Genomic DNA, 17,810 nt, shown 5'->3' with positions numbered 1-17,810 from the left:
GTGGAGGGGTAAGCATCAACAACTTTCATCATGGCATGGGATTTATTTCATGACAAAATTGGTATCAACAAAATTATCATTAATTAGATTAGATTTAAATGTTCAAATTTACACTAGACACCTAAGCACGTAGAGGTCGGAATGCTAGATTACAACTACAAGTCCTGCATTTGGAAGAGCAAAATAATTGTCCTCCCTCAGGCCTTTTACACACCCTAATAATTATGTACTACATAATGTAGTACTCCCTTTAAGAGAAACAGGGAATAAGTTTATGACCATCACTAGCACTCACTATGAATTCACAGTAACATCCTCAAACACATTATTTGTATCTCCAGGCTCCTTTTACTTGCCTTTAAAGTAGCTTTCTATCACCTGAACTCGCTGGCCCCACAAATTAGTCTCTGTGTGATGCATGCCAATGATAGCAATCAAGTGTCAGCATGTACATCGATCTTATATCTAGTTAGTAGTGGCCGCATCTATAGCACATCTAAATTACAGAAGAGTCTACCCCATTAGAATGTTACTACATGCAGCATGTATGGATGGACACCTTGCTAAGTTACTAGTCTTTCCTAATTTGATTTGGCACAGCCCATTGGCTACATAGGATATTCACCTTTTGCAGCACCAATCTGTGTAGCAATTTCACAATGCTAAGCTACCAGCGAAAATCTGCTTAGATATTCAGACAGTTACTGATCTAAAACTAAATCTTTTTTACATATTTTTAACTAAATTTAGAGTTGATTTTGAGATTATAGTGAACATTCTTATAGCCACATTTGCGGAACACACCTAAGCTTTTAGGCAAAGCTGGCCAGCTGAACCCTTTTGGAAAGCTTTTTCCCAGATTTATCAAAAATAAATTGATTTTGATCATGTGGTAAACTAAAGAAACATGTCTGGGAGCTGATATTCTCTTCTTCATTGGCAGAATCTTATACTTTTTGCATAAAAGGTTATATTATACTAGCAGTTGTAATAATTTACACTTTCAGTGATTGTCTCAGATACATTGCAAGCAAGTTGCCACAAAGTTGACATGATGAGCTCAACTGCTATAGTGTTTTTAGCTTAGTGGAGGCAGTGATGTCAATACCTTTTGAGGCAGATGTTTCACACATCAGCGTATGCTTTAAACATGTGCGTTTGCATGCTACGCTTTGAGTGACCACTCATGATTTACAGCTGCACCCATAATGCGCAATGATATTACTGACTAGAGTAAAACCACTACACATGAGTACTGGCTTGTCAGGGACTCGATCTATCAGATAATCAGAGGCGAAATAGAGTGAGCATAATACGTGACTAGCAGCAACTTATATGCTATGACCATGTGTCCTAAACATGAATATCTATTGATGTAACTACCATTTAATGTGTTACGATGCTTTTCGCAAAAATACCATTGCCAATGCGTAACCCATACCAATGACCTGTTAGCATCACCTTAGGCCATCACTGAAAAGGTTTGGAACAGACTGATGTCCTGTAGGCCTATTCACCATGACTGATCACTTGTCTTGCACAGCCAGCCAGGCCGGCCATTCACCCTCAATGCTCCTCCTTCACTGCCCACTATATTTGCATCATGTCCAGACATACATACTGATGAGCTGGCTGGATAGGTAGCGCCCTTTTGTTGCAAAAAGGACTTATCTTGATACTACTTTATTAAATCATACTTCCTTTTTACCATTTTACATGATCAACTTGTTAGCAGGTAACCTTGTTTCCCCACACCTGACGTAAAGGTGGGGCGTCTTTTGGGAGTGAGCAAAAAAGGGACAAATTTAAAGGAAAGATTTGTAATGGTTTCCCCTCTTGCACCTGTTTACAAAGTAGTATAACCGAAAGAATACATAATTATATGTGATCAACTTGTATAAGCAACCTTGTTTCCCTACACCTGACATAACTATCTTGTTGGAATGGGGAATCTAGAAGAGTCCAATTTAAAGGAAAAATTTATGATGCTTTTCCCTCTTCCCCTTTCTACCCATTTACAAAGTAGCATAGCCAAAGAGGGGGGCTGTGACCCCTGGTATCATCATCAGTATACATGATGGAAAGTTTGGATTTTGCATGACGCATGAAAGAATACAAATGAAGATAGAATCCCTCAAAAGTATCACTTTAATGAAATGCTCATATTGAATAAATTGATAGAGAAATTGATCTGCACCAATTTATTAAGTGACAAATCTCTCAAGAGAAAAACATTGAATTATTTTTGCTGACTTAAAATGCTATCATCATGCTCCTCATAACACCTGTTGAAGATTCTCTGTTGGCCCCACTCACTGAGTTACCTGCATAATTCTACAACACTTTACAATGCAATGTGATTACCACCCTGTCACACAGTACAGTGTGCATGGTTACCCTTGTTGTTGTTTATAGCATCAAATCATTAACGTTATATCATGCTCATCAATTTTTCTAATCATGATCGTTGGTTGTCCATGGCATCACATGAACTCAGTGGAATTATCCCTACATCATTGCCCACATAGGTTATTGCACTCATGGCGGATATTATATTAAGGGATACATGATAACCACCTGATTATCCATTCAAACAGCATAACTTCTCTATGCAGACTGGATACAGATGTGATGACATTTTTCATTGATTATCACTTTGCCAACTGGATCATGCTTTTGAGTCCTGAACCTCAATCAAAATGATTGTCGCACATGTACAGCATGTACAAATCTACCGCATGTATTATCATTCCAAAAAGTGCATGATCCAGTTACCAGGGAGTTGTAAGACTTCCCTAGCGAATATGGGGTCAGAGTGTCTAAAAACCTGGGTAAATTAGCCTAAAATTTGAAAGAGAAAATGGTAAAATTACCCATGACCCTCAACAACTACTTTTGTTTTTTCCAATACCATCTATGGTGTTGCACCCTACCAATATCACATACCAACATAAAAACCTTACATCATCAATCATTTCACATCACTCCGCCCTACACACGGCATTGCAGCATTTTCATCATTTTGAATCATTTATTCCTCCTCACCTATATTTTAGTAAAACACAACCACAGTTGTTTATCATAATCATGTTTTTAAACTGCACCATAACCTACTCAAGTTAGCTTGGAATAATATTTCTACCTTTTTTGCATTTATCAACTGCAGAAGCCTGAAAACTTTCAAAAGTGTATTATAAATTGTACAAACTATGACTAAGTTATGGATGACTGTGCCTTCCAACAGTGGTAGCAATTTGATCAATTCCATTTTGACACTGTCATCAAAATGACTTTACAGACATCATGTAGGCAGGCTACATCATCACACAGCTGGTATGGTATGATTCTGCATTCACCTTCACGTTTACTATATTTTACTGATAGATATATAGTTAGTCATCGTAATTATTCATCCTTAGCCATAAGAAAACTAATAGCTCATCATCCAACATCGCTGATGGACTGACTGGATACTTGTCTCGGGTCAATGTACTGTTAGTGTTTCTACTGCTTGCATGGGCTGTTACTAGTATTCGTCAGGATACTGGAGAAACACATTGAGATTAAATAAAGTAGATGTGTCACTTCATACAGAATTGTACAAAAAAAGCTAAACTATGAATTCTAAAATAGTCACTACATGGGTTAGCATATTTATTGGCTTTCTCTGCTGCATATCTCCCGACTCACTCTTACTCTCCCTTCCCCCTCTCTCACCCCCCCCCCCCCACTTATCAACTTAAAATATATTTGATACAGATATCAAACAATGACAATGATGATTGTGACACAGCACAGTTAGTAAGGAAGTGTAAGGCTGTAAAATGTGTATTATTAAATCCATTTAGGTAGATATGGAGCAACTGTGTTAATTTTGCTAGTTAATTTGCTAGCCAGGTGATAGCCACTTTCCAAATCGTTGCTGTTTTGGCAAAACCTAATAACTCCAATAGCTGCTATTTGTTAAATGTGTACACACGTAGTAGCTATTGGAGTCACAAGGTTTTGACAGAACAGGGACAAAATGATGTGGCCTCAAAAAACATCATTCACTATTCTGAAGAGCACTCTGCTATTGTCCAAATGTCAAACTCATTCAACATGTTCAACATGCTCACCTTTTTGAGGTAGCTCTTCCATACATTACTGAATGTCCTCATGGGCCTTAGACTGTCCATATTTTGGTGATTCTTGTTAAGAGAGAGGTCAGAAGAGTGAGTGGCATACTAAATATTATATTGTGAATGCATCAAAATAAAAATGCACTTGTCCTTTACTATGTAGTAACTATCAAATGATAGATGAAAAACAATAATGGTTGTGAAGGATTCACAACAGCGAATGAGCAGTGAATCAATTGAGAATCATAAGATTTGCAAACAAAAAAGAAGAACTAAGTCCACATCCACATTTCTGTAAGGTTTGTGGCTCTAGACATATGGTCCTTAGGCTGTCCATATTTTGGTGATTCTGGTTAAGAGAGAGGACAGAAGTGAGTGGCATACTAGATATTATAATTATGAACGGTATACCGTAGAATTCCGTCTAGAAGCATATATGCCTCTAAAGGAGGGTTTTTTTAACGAAAGATATGAAAGGCCAATACCCTTCTCAAAAACATTGCAATAGATTGGTCTTACAAATATACATGTTTGTACAGCCGCCTTTATCAGTAATATAGTTGTTCAAACTCCAAATAACGTTTTTTGTTGAGAGTGTCTGCCTCTTGTCTCTTGTGTCAAAAAAACCTTGTTTAGAGGCATATATATGCTTGTAGACGGAATTTTATGGTATCAATATAAAAATGAACTTGTCCTTTACTATGTAGTACCTATCAAATGATAGATGAGAACAATTTCCATTTGATCAGTGAAATCCCTTCACATGGTGACATTTTGTAATTTCTGAGATTTGTAGACAAAAAACATGGAAATCTATAAAAAGAACTCTTTTTAGAACTGTTTCCATTTATACCTTTAACATTAAGAATTTTAGAATTTATTATCTTATGAAACAAAAGAGTATAATACAACATTTGGAGCGTTTTCACAGATCATACACATTATTCCAAGCATTTCACAAAACCATCATCCAAGTCAATGCCACAATCTGTTCTATAAACATTAATGTTCGCCATAGAATCACCACTGTCAATCAAATCAAAAAAATTGAAAAGTTGCCAAAATCACATGTGACATTTTTTAATCCTTTTTTCAAATATTGTTATAACATGAAAAACTTTTTCTGTGTCATGCAGAAAAAGCATTCAACATTTGTACTCACAAATCTTAATGTTGTGTTTAACCCTTTGCTAACTGCACCTTGATCAGCAACAATAACATAGCTGATCCAAACTGCCTCAATTGTTTTCTTCCAGTTCCCTGACATACATGGGCACATTTAGAGAAGGGGAATGGTAAATGAAGGGATCATGGCTCTGTCTTTTAGCAAAGATTGGACAAGATTTCTTTTCAGAAACTTACTTAATTTCACCTCCATGCATGTTTGCTGCACTTCACCACCCGGCCCTGACCATGCTGATGTAAATGACAGAGAATGTACAAATCGGACATTTCAAACACTAAATAAAATTGCTTCACTACTACTAGTAAAATATCAAATTTGCAAATAGATTGTACATAAACTTGGAATGTAAATATGATGTAATAAAGGCGCAATAAATTAGATTTTGTGAAAATTGGTGTACATTTATAGCCAACACAGATATCTGGTGATTTGATCAAATTGATGCAATTAAAAGGGACAGAAGTAATATTTGCACTATTTTGCGCCATGCCATTATCCTCATTCTAGGCCCTCCACAATTGATTTTGAGTTTACTGTTTCTCTCCCGTATCCAAAATTGAGAATTGCAAAATATTTAATAATTTGAGTTTTATTTGACACTTTCTCTGTTAAATGACATTTTAATTACATTAATTTGCTATTTTCTTAATTTGATCATCTTTAACTACCATGCTGAACAAACAAAGAACACACCTGCATTATTATCAACAAATAAAATCAACCATAATTGCTATATAATTAAATCCGCAGTGCCAAAATGTACTGTTGACATTGGGCTGTGACCACTAAATTCAAAATAAAGAAAATAATAAGTAATTAAAAGCTACCTGTCTTTTTTTTACAATCTCCAACAGTAAACTCAGGATCATTTATGAAGGGCTATCAGGTGCAGCAATTAAATGGGATACCAGCAATATTTTACATTATTATTCAATATTTTAACTACTTCATTCTTGCCATTACCTTCATTATCAGATGCAGCAATCCAAATGGACATAAGTAATAATTGATATTTCATCCATGCCATTCCTAAATGAATCCCTGCAAGGGGGTTGAGTTTGGATTGGGTAGGGATATAGGTGTGGCTGAGATTCCAAAAACATACCCCAAACTAAATTTGATGAAAAAGAGATTCATTACGATGGTTGGTCAGTATGTAATGAAAGTTGACATTTGATCCTATATATTGAAGAAAAAAAATTCAACACCTGAACAACACCAGTTTTCAGAAAATTGCACCTGAGAACCCAAGTTATATCAAAAAGCCTTAAAATGTCAATAAAATGTACCACATCCCATACCCACCATTCCACTGAGAACACCCTGGGTCATGAATATTCACAAGGAAATTAATCGTCCTTTTGTATATGCAATAAAATTATACAGATACAATAGAAATACACAGCAGATGGGAATTTTATAAAAGCTACAAAATCAAAATTGGCTGTCAGCTTGTCAAAACAGGAAATGCACTTTGTTGGTATAATGGAGTAAAGAGACATCTCTAGAGATAAAAGGATAGTGATTGCCAGTAAGACATTAAATTTAACACAAATCTCTCTATTTAGTTCTGCAGATATTTATAATTTTAAACTGTGATGATCTACTCTTGAAATGAAGGACTAGAATGAATAAATTGATGATGAAAATGTAAACAGACAGATGCAAATTAAATAAATAAATAAATATATAAATAAAATAAAATCATAGAGACAATTAAGAAATATAATATGACTGAAATTATACGCATATGTTTTCATTAGAAATTTACATTTCACACTATTTTGATACTGATTTGGCATTTCATATGAGATCTATGTAATATTATCATGAGAGAATCAGATTTTTTGCTATCTTCAGTAGACAAAACTTTTTTTATTTCTATAAAAATGGGGGTAATGTAGCTCTTTTTTCTCAAGCCAGATTTTGCACCACGCATGCAAAAACTCACTAGACAGACCTGTATTTTAACCACAATCCTAAATTTTTTCCAGAACATTAGTTATTATAAAGAGGTATAGAAGATTATGCACTACTTTGACTAGCAGCATTTTGTTCCCTCTGTCTGCAATCTGACAGAAATCTTGACACCCCCATGGATCATTTCTATGCCATTACTTCTTCCCAAGTTAAACATCTCCTGTCGCGAGTCAAGTATGTGTGGGTGGGTTAAACACACAAATCTCATCGCTAGAGGTACAAGTCATTCCTATTGAAGTAAAAGGGGTGATGAACCATGGTGGGATGGTTGAACGACAACGCAAGTGTCCTGCATTATTTAACAAGGAGGTTTTGCATAGAGACATGCATATATCATAGATGAAGCATTGTGATATAGGTCAACTAGTCTTTCTGTTCTACCTGCCACAGGATCTATCTTGCTACACACATTTTATCAGACTTAATATTGAGCACCTATTTGGGGACTCACTTGCACAATGATCATATAATTGTTGCCTACAATTGAGTAAACAAACAAGTGAGCCAAAGCTAGACATATTTGATTTCTACTCATTGAATACATTTGGATTTTTAGCTGAAATCTACCAAGATGAAGATTTCAGTCTTTCTACCTGTTTCTATTGGAGTCATGACCAAAATGATGCTGTCTAGTACGATTCAGCATGGACAGAATTTTGACTTTCTATAAATTTGTACACCCCCAGCTCTGCTTGACAACCACATAAATGAGGGGGCTAATGACTGGTACAATTACCAGTGGGGGCATCCACCTCCTCGGTCTTGAATATTTCATAAGGACCCTTCATCACTCCCACATCAGAATCACCATATAGTTACTAATATGATAAGCTTTTTTAAAACCTCACATCTAATTATCAAATGGCTTTTTAATACAATTGAAGATTAGTGCAGCATGCACATGTCATTACAGTATTAAGTTGCCTAACAGACAAAGATGTGACAAAAATCTATTCAATTTGGTTTTTTTTCTAAAAAGTGAGAGATTAATAGTCAATATTAATTACAATACAATACATCAAGGTGTATAACATACATGATAACAACTACAAGTGCCTTCAAGGTTATTGAATTGAGTGAGGTGTATTGGGTGCATTTAACCCACACAATAGAGCCTTACCATATACTGCTGTATCTCCACCCACCTCTATACTCTGATCTAATCGGAATAGGAGGAATCATTTAATTCTAGAAAATACAGAATATTCTGTTGCCTTGGTATACCATTGCATATCAGGTTTTAATGTTTTTGAGGTCCACATTATTTAAAATTGATTCAAGAATTATATTGCCATCTTCAGTAGACAGTAGTCTGTGATTTTACTGGACCACTCTGTATTGCTATCTTCAGTAGACAATAGACTGGGATTTTTTCTGGACCACTCTGTATTGCTATCTTCAGTAGACAGTAATCTGGGATTTTTACTGGACCACTCTGTATTGCTATATTCAGTAGACAGTAGTCTGTGATTTTACTGGACCACTGTATTGCTATCTTCAGTAGACAGTAGTCTGTGATTTTACTGGACCACTCTGTATTGCTATCTTCAGTAGAGAGTAGTCTGGGATTTTACTGGACCACTCTATATTGCTATCTTCAGTAGACAGTAGTCTGGGATATTACTGGACCACTCTGTATTGCTATCTTCAGTAGACAGTAGCCTGGGATTTTTACTGGACCACTCTATATTGCTATCTTCCGTAGACAGTAGTCTGGGATTTTACTGGACCACTCTGTATTACTATCTTCATTAGACAGTAGTCTGGGATTTCACTGGACCACTCTGTATTGCTATCTTCAATAGACAATAGACTGGGATTTTACTGGACCACTCTGTATTACTATCTTCAGTAGACAGTAGTCTGGGATTTTACTGGACCACTCTGTATTACTATCTTCAGTAGACAGTAGTCTGGGATTTCACTGGACCACTCTGTAATGCTATCTTCAGTAGACAGTAGTCTGGGACTTTTACTGGACCACTCTGTATTGCTATCTTCAGTAGACAGTAGTCTGGGATTTTACTGGACCACTCTGTATTGCTATCTTCAGTAGACAGTAGCCTGGGATTTTACTGGACCACTCTGTATTGCTATCTTCCGTAGACAGTAGTCTGGGATTTTACTGGACCACTCTGTATTGCTATCTTCAGTAGACAGTAATCTGGGATATTACTGGACCACTCTGTATTGCTATCTTCAGTAGACAGTAATCTGGGATATTACTGGACCACTCTGTATTGCTATCTTCCGTAGACAGTAGTCTGGGACTTTTACTGGACCACTCTGTATTGCTATCTTCAGTAGACAATAGACTGGGATTTTACTGGACCACTCTGTATTGCTATCTTCAGTAGACAGTAGCCTGGGATTTTTACTGGACCACTCTGTATTGCTATCTTCCGTAGACAGTAGTCTGGGATTTTACTGGACCACTCTGTATTGCTATCTTCAGTAGACAGTAGCCTGGGATTTTTACTGGACCACTCTTTCTATTGCTATCTTCAGTAGAGAGTAGTCTGGGATTTTACTGGACCACTCTGTATTGCTATCTTCAGTAGACAGTAGCCTGGGATTTTTACTGGACCACTCTTTCTATTGCTATCTTCAGTAGAGAGTAGTCTGGGATTTTTACTGGACCACTCTATATTGCTATCTTCAGTAGACAGTAGCCTGGGATTTTTACTGGACCACTCTGTATTGCAATCTTCAGTAGACAGTAGTCTGGGATTTTACTGGACCACTCTTTCTATTGCTATCTTCAGTAGACAGTAGTCTGGGATATTACTGGACCACTCTTTCTATTGCTATCTTCAGTAGATAGACGTCTGATAGTAGGGTTGAAGAATTATAACTATCCTTCCATAAGGTTAAAAATCCTTATTCTAATCATATGTAATACTATTCTCAACACCAAAGGACTTCAATCCTTATCCTAATCCATTCACCAATCCTAATGATATAACCCTAACACCAAAAGCTAACCCTAAATTCTAAAACTCTTGCATTCTTAAGTCTTGCCAAAAGAAGCTACTCATAAATCCTAAGTAAACAATTATACTTTTAGGTTTATGAAAATGACTTTTTGTCCAATCTCAACAACCACTTTATTGAAATGCCTTGATAGTTTTTTCCTTTCCATTACTGACACTGGATCATCACCAAGTGTAAAAGGACTTTCCATGTCGTCACACTCTCACACACAGCACAGTAATACTTTTTACTTAAGTACTTAACTTTTCTACCACTTGTTTATCTTGTACTTGCCATTTTCTATGATCACATCAGTGTTTCAATCCAATTTGTTTTAGGGTATAAAGTCATCTTTCCATCTTCAAATCAGTCTGTCTGTCTTCCTCATTGAAAACAGAAAAACACACAGAGAAAATGCATTAAGGTATTGTCGTGTTTAGTCTGTGATAATACTTGATGGATTTTCAAGCATGTGTTCATCTTAACCATACTGCCTATTGAGTTTGAAGAAAGAACAAATATTTCTTTAATGGACAAAATTGCCCATTTCATGGGATCCAAAGAAGTAGTTAGTGTGTTTCTTTAAACAACACAGAAAGACTCCTTGGATGAAGTATGTGGTTGAATTAGGTATCATTTTTTCTATAAAGTCAGCTGCAGAAGCAAAATGATTTTCTTGACATAGCTTGCGAGTATTCAGACATGACTGCCACAGGCAGACCCATTAAAATAATAATATATCCTAGAAATTGATGTTAGAAACCATCTTCAACCAGCTTACACTACCTAATACTGAAGAGAATCTTAAAATCCTTTTAACTCAACACCTTCTTTCTTCCAAGTATTTGAACGAATTTAAGATGTCCCTAAAACACAGCTAATTAGCCTCATTTTGATAGGGTTTCACAAGAGGTGTGCGATTACAGAAACATGTGTGTTGTCAGATGTACCATACATAGATACTAGCCTATATCACAGTACTATGGTATCAAATTTGATGTTCAAGTCTGGTGTTAGACCGAGATATTGAGATGGTGTAAACGATATCGTATCATCATTAGGATCAGTCTGACTTCCATACTATAGGGTGCTTAAAATAAATATAACACTCAAAGCTTCAACAATACAATTCAAGTCTTGTTTAAAATTTGGTCAACACAAGAATGATACATCAAAATTGTAGGCTTAAATACCTAGTCAACTGGAAGACATTGTTACAATCTCTTATTGTGAAAACTCACTGTTGTGTTTGTTTAATCGGAGCAACTTTGGAACACAAAATGGTGACTTTCTTCTAAAACTTCCAAGAATTATTACTTTTTTAGCTTCAAAAGGCAATTAATTTGATCAGTTTGCAATTCTCTTTAAACCCATTATAAATATTGTAAACACCCCATATTGTGTGAAACCCTCAAGACCTCAACAAGCAACACCCTCTGAACAAATTATGTGCCAATTTGCTTCATCCAACATTCTATTCCTGGTACACAGTTTGTCTCTCACATCACTAACTACTGAACACGAAGCACTACATTTTTAATGATCCACTTTGGCTGCAACTTAACTAGTAGTTGATTTCTAGCGTTACAGACATTTCTCGCCAACACATTTCCACCTTTATTTGTGCATTGTCAAACATATCAGGCTACAACTAGACCGTGATCACACTTGAGACAATGCGTCCTCTCCATCCACACATGCATCATCCACTAGATGTAGCTCTTTAGCCATACCTGAGTAGTCTACTAACCAATTTCTGAATTACTAAATGTGTTAAAGTTTCATATTTTCACTGTCATGTTTTAATGTATTCAGGTGAGTCAACATGCCTAGTTCATTAGATAGCTCTAATCACTAATTTTAAGAATGTATTTGGAAACCCTAAGCAATTTTATTAGGAAAGCTTAGTTGTGCTTGAATACCAGCCAAGTATTATCCATCACCATGCTCCAAATATTCTCCGATTAATCAAAAATATGGTTATCCTTTTAGATGTAGGAAATAGTTCTAAGGAATGTTCTCACAGTTTACCTGGCTGGTTGGACAAACTATGTTAACTGTTTCATAGAAATGACACCGGTAGGTAGACAAGTAGCTAGCCAATTACAGGTGAAGCATAGTCTAGACACATAATCTGCATGCCAAGATATGTGCAACAATCAATCACAAAGTCGGCCATTCTCAAATCTAGGTTTATTGTAATACAAGGACATTGTACTGAGATATAATTTGTTGCATTCTCACCAAAATTGAGTTATTAATTCCCATGTTTAAAGTTATTTAGCAGAACAAAGCCAACTATAACTAACCTGCTTTATCTGACTATATAGCTTTATGGCTTTCTTCCCTGACAAATTACTAATATTGAGTTGATCACATAATTTAGGCAGTGGTCTGGAATACTAAGTCAGACAGATGATGATGTAAGCTTAGCCTACTTATAGGTCGCCTGGTCTGGCCTAGCCTAGCCTAGTCTTACACTGGAGATGTCACTTGAAACATCTTAGGGCCTATTAGCCCAGATTGTGCCTTGCTATAGGACACTCATTTGATCAGGCTTGGTCTAGATTGTAAGAAATCTTACAATTGATGGCATTTTCATAGTATTTATGAAAGTTTGAGTTTGTTACAATTAAAGGTACACACAGGTATTTTTCTGCTACAAACTTCATTACTCTATTTGACCATTATTAGTAAAATAAGAGTTCCAAGCATTCAGATTTCAACACAAAAACTGTGTTTCCAGCCTATCATTGTAAGGGTAATTTATAAAACTGAAATGCACTTAGTGGTTGCAATGCCAAAATGTGCCTTACACAAGAATAAATATAATCTGGACTTTAAATGTACATACCATCTGATGAAACTTGGGAACACCCCATGCATAGAATAAGAGTGTTTTGAAAAATGTTGCTTCTCCAATATTGTATCATGCATACCGCATTATATTTAATTTGAATAATATCTCTTTTCATTCTGCTTGTGGTTTGTCAGCTTTTGTCTGTATTTCTTTAATATTCAACACTCTATTCCAAACTTGGCACAGTTTCTATGGAACAAAATTGCTTTAACAAAATTCAAAAGAATTGAAATTGCTAAAAGTTTTATCACAAGAGAGGAATAGTTCATCTATTACATGCTAAAACCTTGAAAAATGGAATAAGTACCTGCCTGCCCAAACCATTGATTACAAACAATCTGAGAATGCAATGACCACACAAGATTCAAACATACAACACACCATAACTTAGGAAGCTGCTGCATGCTGATGAAGTCTAGCTCAGTAAACACTCACCTTTGTCCTTGGAATCTAAAACTGAGAATCATTTTTTCAGGTTAAGTGTTGAGTTTTGCATAAATATCAGCCAGTCTGGTGCAAAGAAAAGTAAGGATATACAGAACAGTCTATTGCAGAAGTAGGTTAGTGCCATGCCCCTACAGAGGCCCGGATACAAACTAAGGAAAAACATAACCTTTAAAAAAGCCTGTTGGAAAACATGAGCTGACTGTTTCACCTCAAATCAGACTTGACAAGGATTTGAGTACCAGGAGACTGACTGAGTATCATTTATATCACGCCTCTCTCCCTCACTGCAAACATGCATTTTGTGCTAAAACACAAGGAAAACACAGAGTGCTTTCACTCCTTTCACATGTTAAGTTAAGTTGTATCAGTCATGTATACGACTATACCAGAAATGTATTGTGAAAACAAAGTTGCTTAAGATGGACTACAAATGAGCTATTTCAAGTGGTTTGTGCAAAAAGGGCGGGAAAACACATGCAGAAGTTTCAATGCGTTGCACAGCTGATAAAAAGCACAACAATTCAAAACATGTTTATTGAAATACAAGAGTACAAGAACAACTCACTAAAAACCTGGAAATAACATCAAGCAATATAATATCATGTTGTTTGCTTTCCCAAAGAGCACCTCATCTGCCTCACTCCACCCAGGTATACCTGGGAAGCTGACAGATGATATGCCGACTGTATCTGCTGTGCAAATTATGTGAGATAACTTGCATGGCAAGAAATCAATAGCTAGCCAAGTATCTTTTGCTTCAACACCCACATCGCAGTACATTAAACCGCCAGTTCAACACCTATCCAATTGAGTAAACTTGTCAACTTATTTCACAGAAGTGTTAAAGATGAGTTAGCTGATACCAACCATGTGATGTTGGCAGGTAGGCATTGATATGTATCCAGATGTCTAGCAGACATTTAGTCAGCAATAGCTTCTGTCACTACTTGCTTGTCTTCCAGTGTATGCACCTGCCAAACAAGCCTTTTGATAAGGTGATTCATTATGCAAATTCAATGATACAAGTTTGTTTCCTTATGACTTGTCAAAATAATGTCATACCCACAGAATTACAAAATGATGCACCACTTTCTAAATAAGCCTGCATTGCGTGCAAATGTAAAAAATCAACATGGCCAGTGTAGAATATGTGTGATTAACAAATTGTTGTTGCTGAGAATCCTCTTAATTTTATTTACATACAAGCTGAAGTTGAAACATTTCAATTCAAACAGCTCATGGAATCTTGCAATGGAACACCTGAACTTCAGAAACAAATGAATGTCTACAACAAGTGAATGGTAGCCATGGTAACACCTTTCATGACTTACTGCATTCAAGCAAAGGGGACATGAGGCATTTTCTGGAAAGTAGAAGATGGCCTGAGTATGTTTAAACAGATTAACCCTAACCGTACCAAACATCAAAAAACCTCAATTCAGAAAGCGTAGGCACAAGCAGGCAGTGGCGTAGCTAGAGGGGGGGCAAGGGGGGCAATTGCCCCCCCAATATGCCATTCCGTCGGTTCAGACGGGACCGTCGGTTCATTTTGAGTGGTCTACTAAGTGCCGGCCCGGAGGGCCGGTCGGCAAATCATGCATCTGCATCGTCGGTCATGTGAACTTAGGTCCGACTAAAAGTGTCAGTAATATGAAAATTTGATTCAACATTACTTATTTGTATGGTATTTAGGCACACCGGCGCACTGTGTAACCTACGTAAATTATTTCAAACTTTCAAACACTATATTAAATAGCAACCTTTCTCTTTTAACATGTTAAAACATTATTTCCTTACCTTCTCTAGTGATTTTCACGCAATTTTAAAGGAACAAAATACTATAATATAAAGGTAAAAACATGCATGAAAAATGGCCCTCCACAACGCTAAAACCTCAGAGCTTCCGGGGGCTTCGCCCCCTGGACCCCACCAGGGGCCCTATGGCCGGCCCCTGGACCCCACCCATTGCTCGCTCCTCTCGCTTCGCTCGCTACGCTCGAATTGTCAATATTAATTGTCGGTTTGTGTCAAAAACTTGCCCCCCCAATATCAAATTCCTGGCTACGCCACTGCAAGCAGGTATCTCACGTGATACCATTGCATCATCATGCGAACAGTCATATGGCGACGGAAAGCTTGGCGAGCAAGGCCAGTGCATGCAGGCGTGGCACCCGAAGGGTCGGGGTTTCGCACCCGAGAGAAAAAAGTTTTTCTCTTCTTCTTCTTTCTTTCCTCCTTCTTTCCTTCCCCCTCGCCAAAAAGCAACTGGGACGTTAGGGTTAATAGAGTAGGGCAAAGTACACTGACCATTGACCAATCTGCCTTTAGTTTGAAGCAAATCAGATATATCGTTTGAATAATACATTTATCTGTATTTTCTTTCTATCATATTGTTTTTATCAATAATCAATGTAATTAATGAGCTAATATGAAAACCTTTGTGAATTTTTGCCCATATTTTGCTAAAAGTGTGCATAATTATGAGCTTATTTGCATAAATGCTAATAATTCAAATTAGGACAGCTAGCTTATAAATTATGCATAAATTATCTGGAAGTCATCAGGAACACTTTGCCCAAATTTGAAACCAATATTCTGTTAAATAAAAATGTTACAAACATTTAAACATTGTTTTTTAGCAAATTATTGGCAAAAATTTCATATCAATGATCACTTTTAAGTCATTTGAGCTCATTAACTATTATTGATAAAAACAATATAATACAAAGAAATTAAAAATGTTTATTATGACAATCAACTTCAAATATATGGCATATTAATGAGTGTTCTTTGCCCTACTCAATTAATCTAACATGCATAGAGCATCCAAATTGCCTCAAATTCCACCTTTTAAGAAGCGGAATCAAAGTCCTTTAAAAGGTCTTTGATTCAAGATTAAATCAAACATTGAACCCTTGCATAAAAACTTTTACACAATATCTTTTAGTTGTCAGAGTATTAATAGCTGCAATGACATTGACTTTGTCCTATAGTACACTACACCAAGACCAAGGCCAGCCAATCTTGTAGAAAAGCAATTACTTACTATAGATGGTTCAATACACATGGAACATTCATGGAGTCATCCAATAAACTTGTATGTGCCAATCTGCATGAATTGTTCTTTTACAGAAAGTGGCTATAAATGAATGACTAGGAGAGAAAACTCATTAAAATGTGAATGTCATTTAACATGTTGGAGTGGGATATGAGTCCTTTGCCTGACAGCTAAATGAGTCAATTCATGTAAGGTGGCATTAAGCCATGGGCGATTCCAAGAGGGTTGTGAATGCCCAACTTCTGGGTTTATTTGAGACAAATATAAGTACACCCTGAACAAGTTTCATTTTACCAGCAAAAATACATGGTACAAACAAGGTTTTTAGTAAATAGTTTTGTGGACTCAATTTTATACAAACATTTTTTTTAAACATTTACCTGTAAAAAGTCTAGTAATTATGATCCGGTAACTACCCTTTTCTTGTAATTTCGTGTTTTTTTTACATCCCAAACTAAATGTGCACTACTTACCTTATAATGCAATATTTTTTGCCTTTCTTAAAATTGTTTATTTTGGGGGTACTAATACTATGTATAGTTTATTCCTTAAGAAGCTCCTCAGTCTGTAACAGCAGGGAAGTGTCATTGTATTGAGTATCATACTATGATAAAAGGTACCAAATTCAAATTTTTCATGGCAAGATTTTTCTTCTCTACGGATTGGACATTTTACTTTGTAGTAAGAAATAACATAGCACAAAACATTCCCTTTTTCTTCTAAAAGAAAACTTTGAATGTTGTTGTAAAATATATTTTGCAAATGTTTAAAAAAATCTTTTGTCAGTTCTTATATAACATTATGTTACTATGTTTTGTGGCAATTTTAAAAAAGGTTTGGAAACCTTTGCTATCCTTTTGAAAATGTTAGGCAGCTGTATTGATTTTATTTCACTATCTTTGAACATTTCAAGGTTTGTATGCTCTTTGTTTCACAACCCCTACCTGGGGAAGAGAAAGAGATCTTGAAATGATTTAAGTGAATGAAATCTTAATCCAAAAATAAATTTCTCTTTTATCTTTTTTTAATTCTTAGTGAATAAGTTTATTTCTATTTATTTGTTTGTCTCTCCACCCTATACAAAAAACATGCTGCCTATGTGACTGGATTGTATTCTGTGATAGTACATAACATGTTTATAACAAGTATATAATGTCTTGAATCCTATCTATTATTTATTTCTGT

General features: G+C 36.0%; 1 long non-coding RNA gene across 1 annotated transcript in view; it reads right to left on the bottom strand.

The window, feature by feature from the left end:
• LOC140147781 (uncharacterized) overlaps positions 1-14,318 on the bottom strand; it is a 56,801-nt gene extending 42,483 nt beyond the window's left edge. The window contains exon 1 of the long non-coding RNA XR_011858407.1: positions 14,133-14,318. This is a non-coding gene — a long non-coding RNA (uncharacterized lncRNA). The remainder of the gene's footprint in view (positions 1-14,132) is intronic.
• Between the last annotated feature and the right edge of the window lie 3,492 nt (positions 14,319-17,810).

Source organism: Amphiura filiformis, chromosome 3 (genome assembly GCF_039555335.1).
Source record: "Amphiura filiformis chromosome 3, Afil_fr2py, whole genome shotgun sequence".
Classification (NCBI taxonomy): domain Eukaryota; kingdom Metazoa; phylum Echinodermata; class Ophiuroidea; order Amphilepidida; family Amphiuridae; genus Amphiura; species Amphiura filiformis.
The sequence above is the reverse complement of the archived record's forward strand: the minus strand, read 5'-3'. Positions and strand labels throughout refer to the sequence as shown.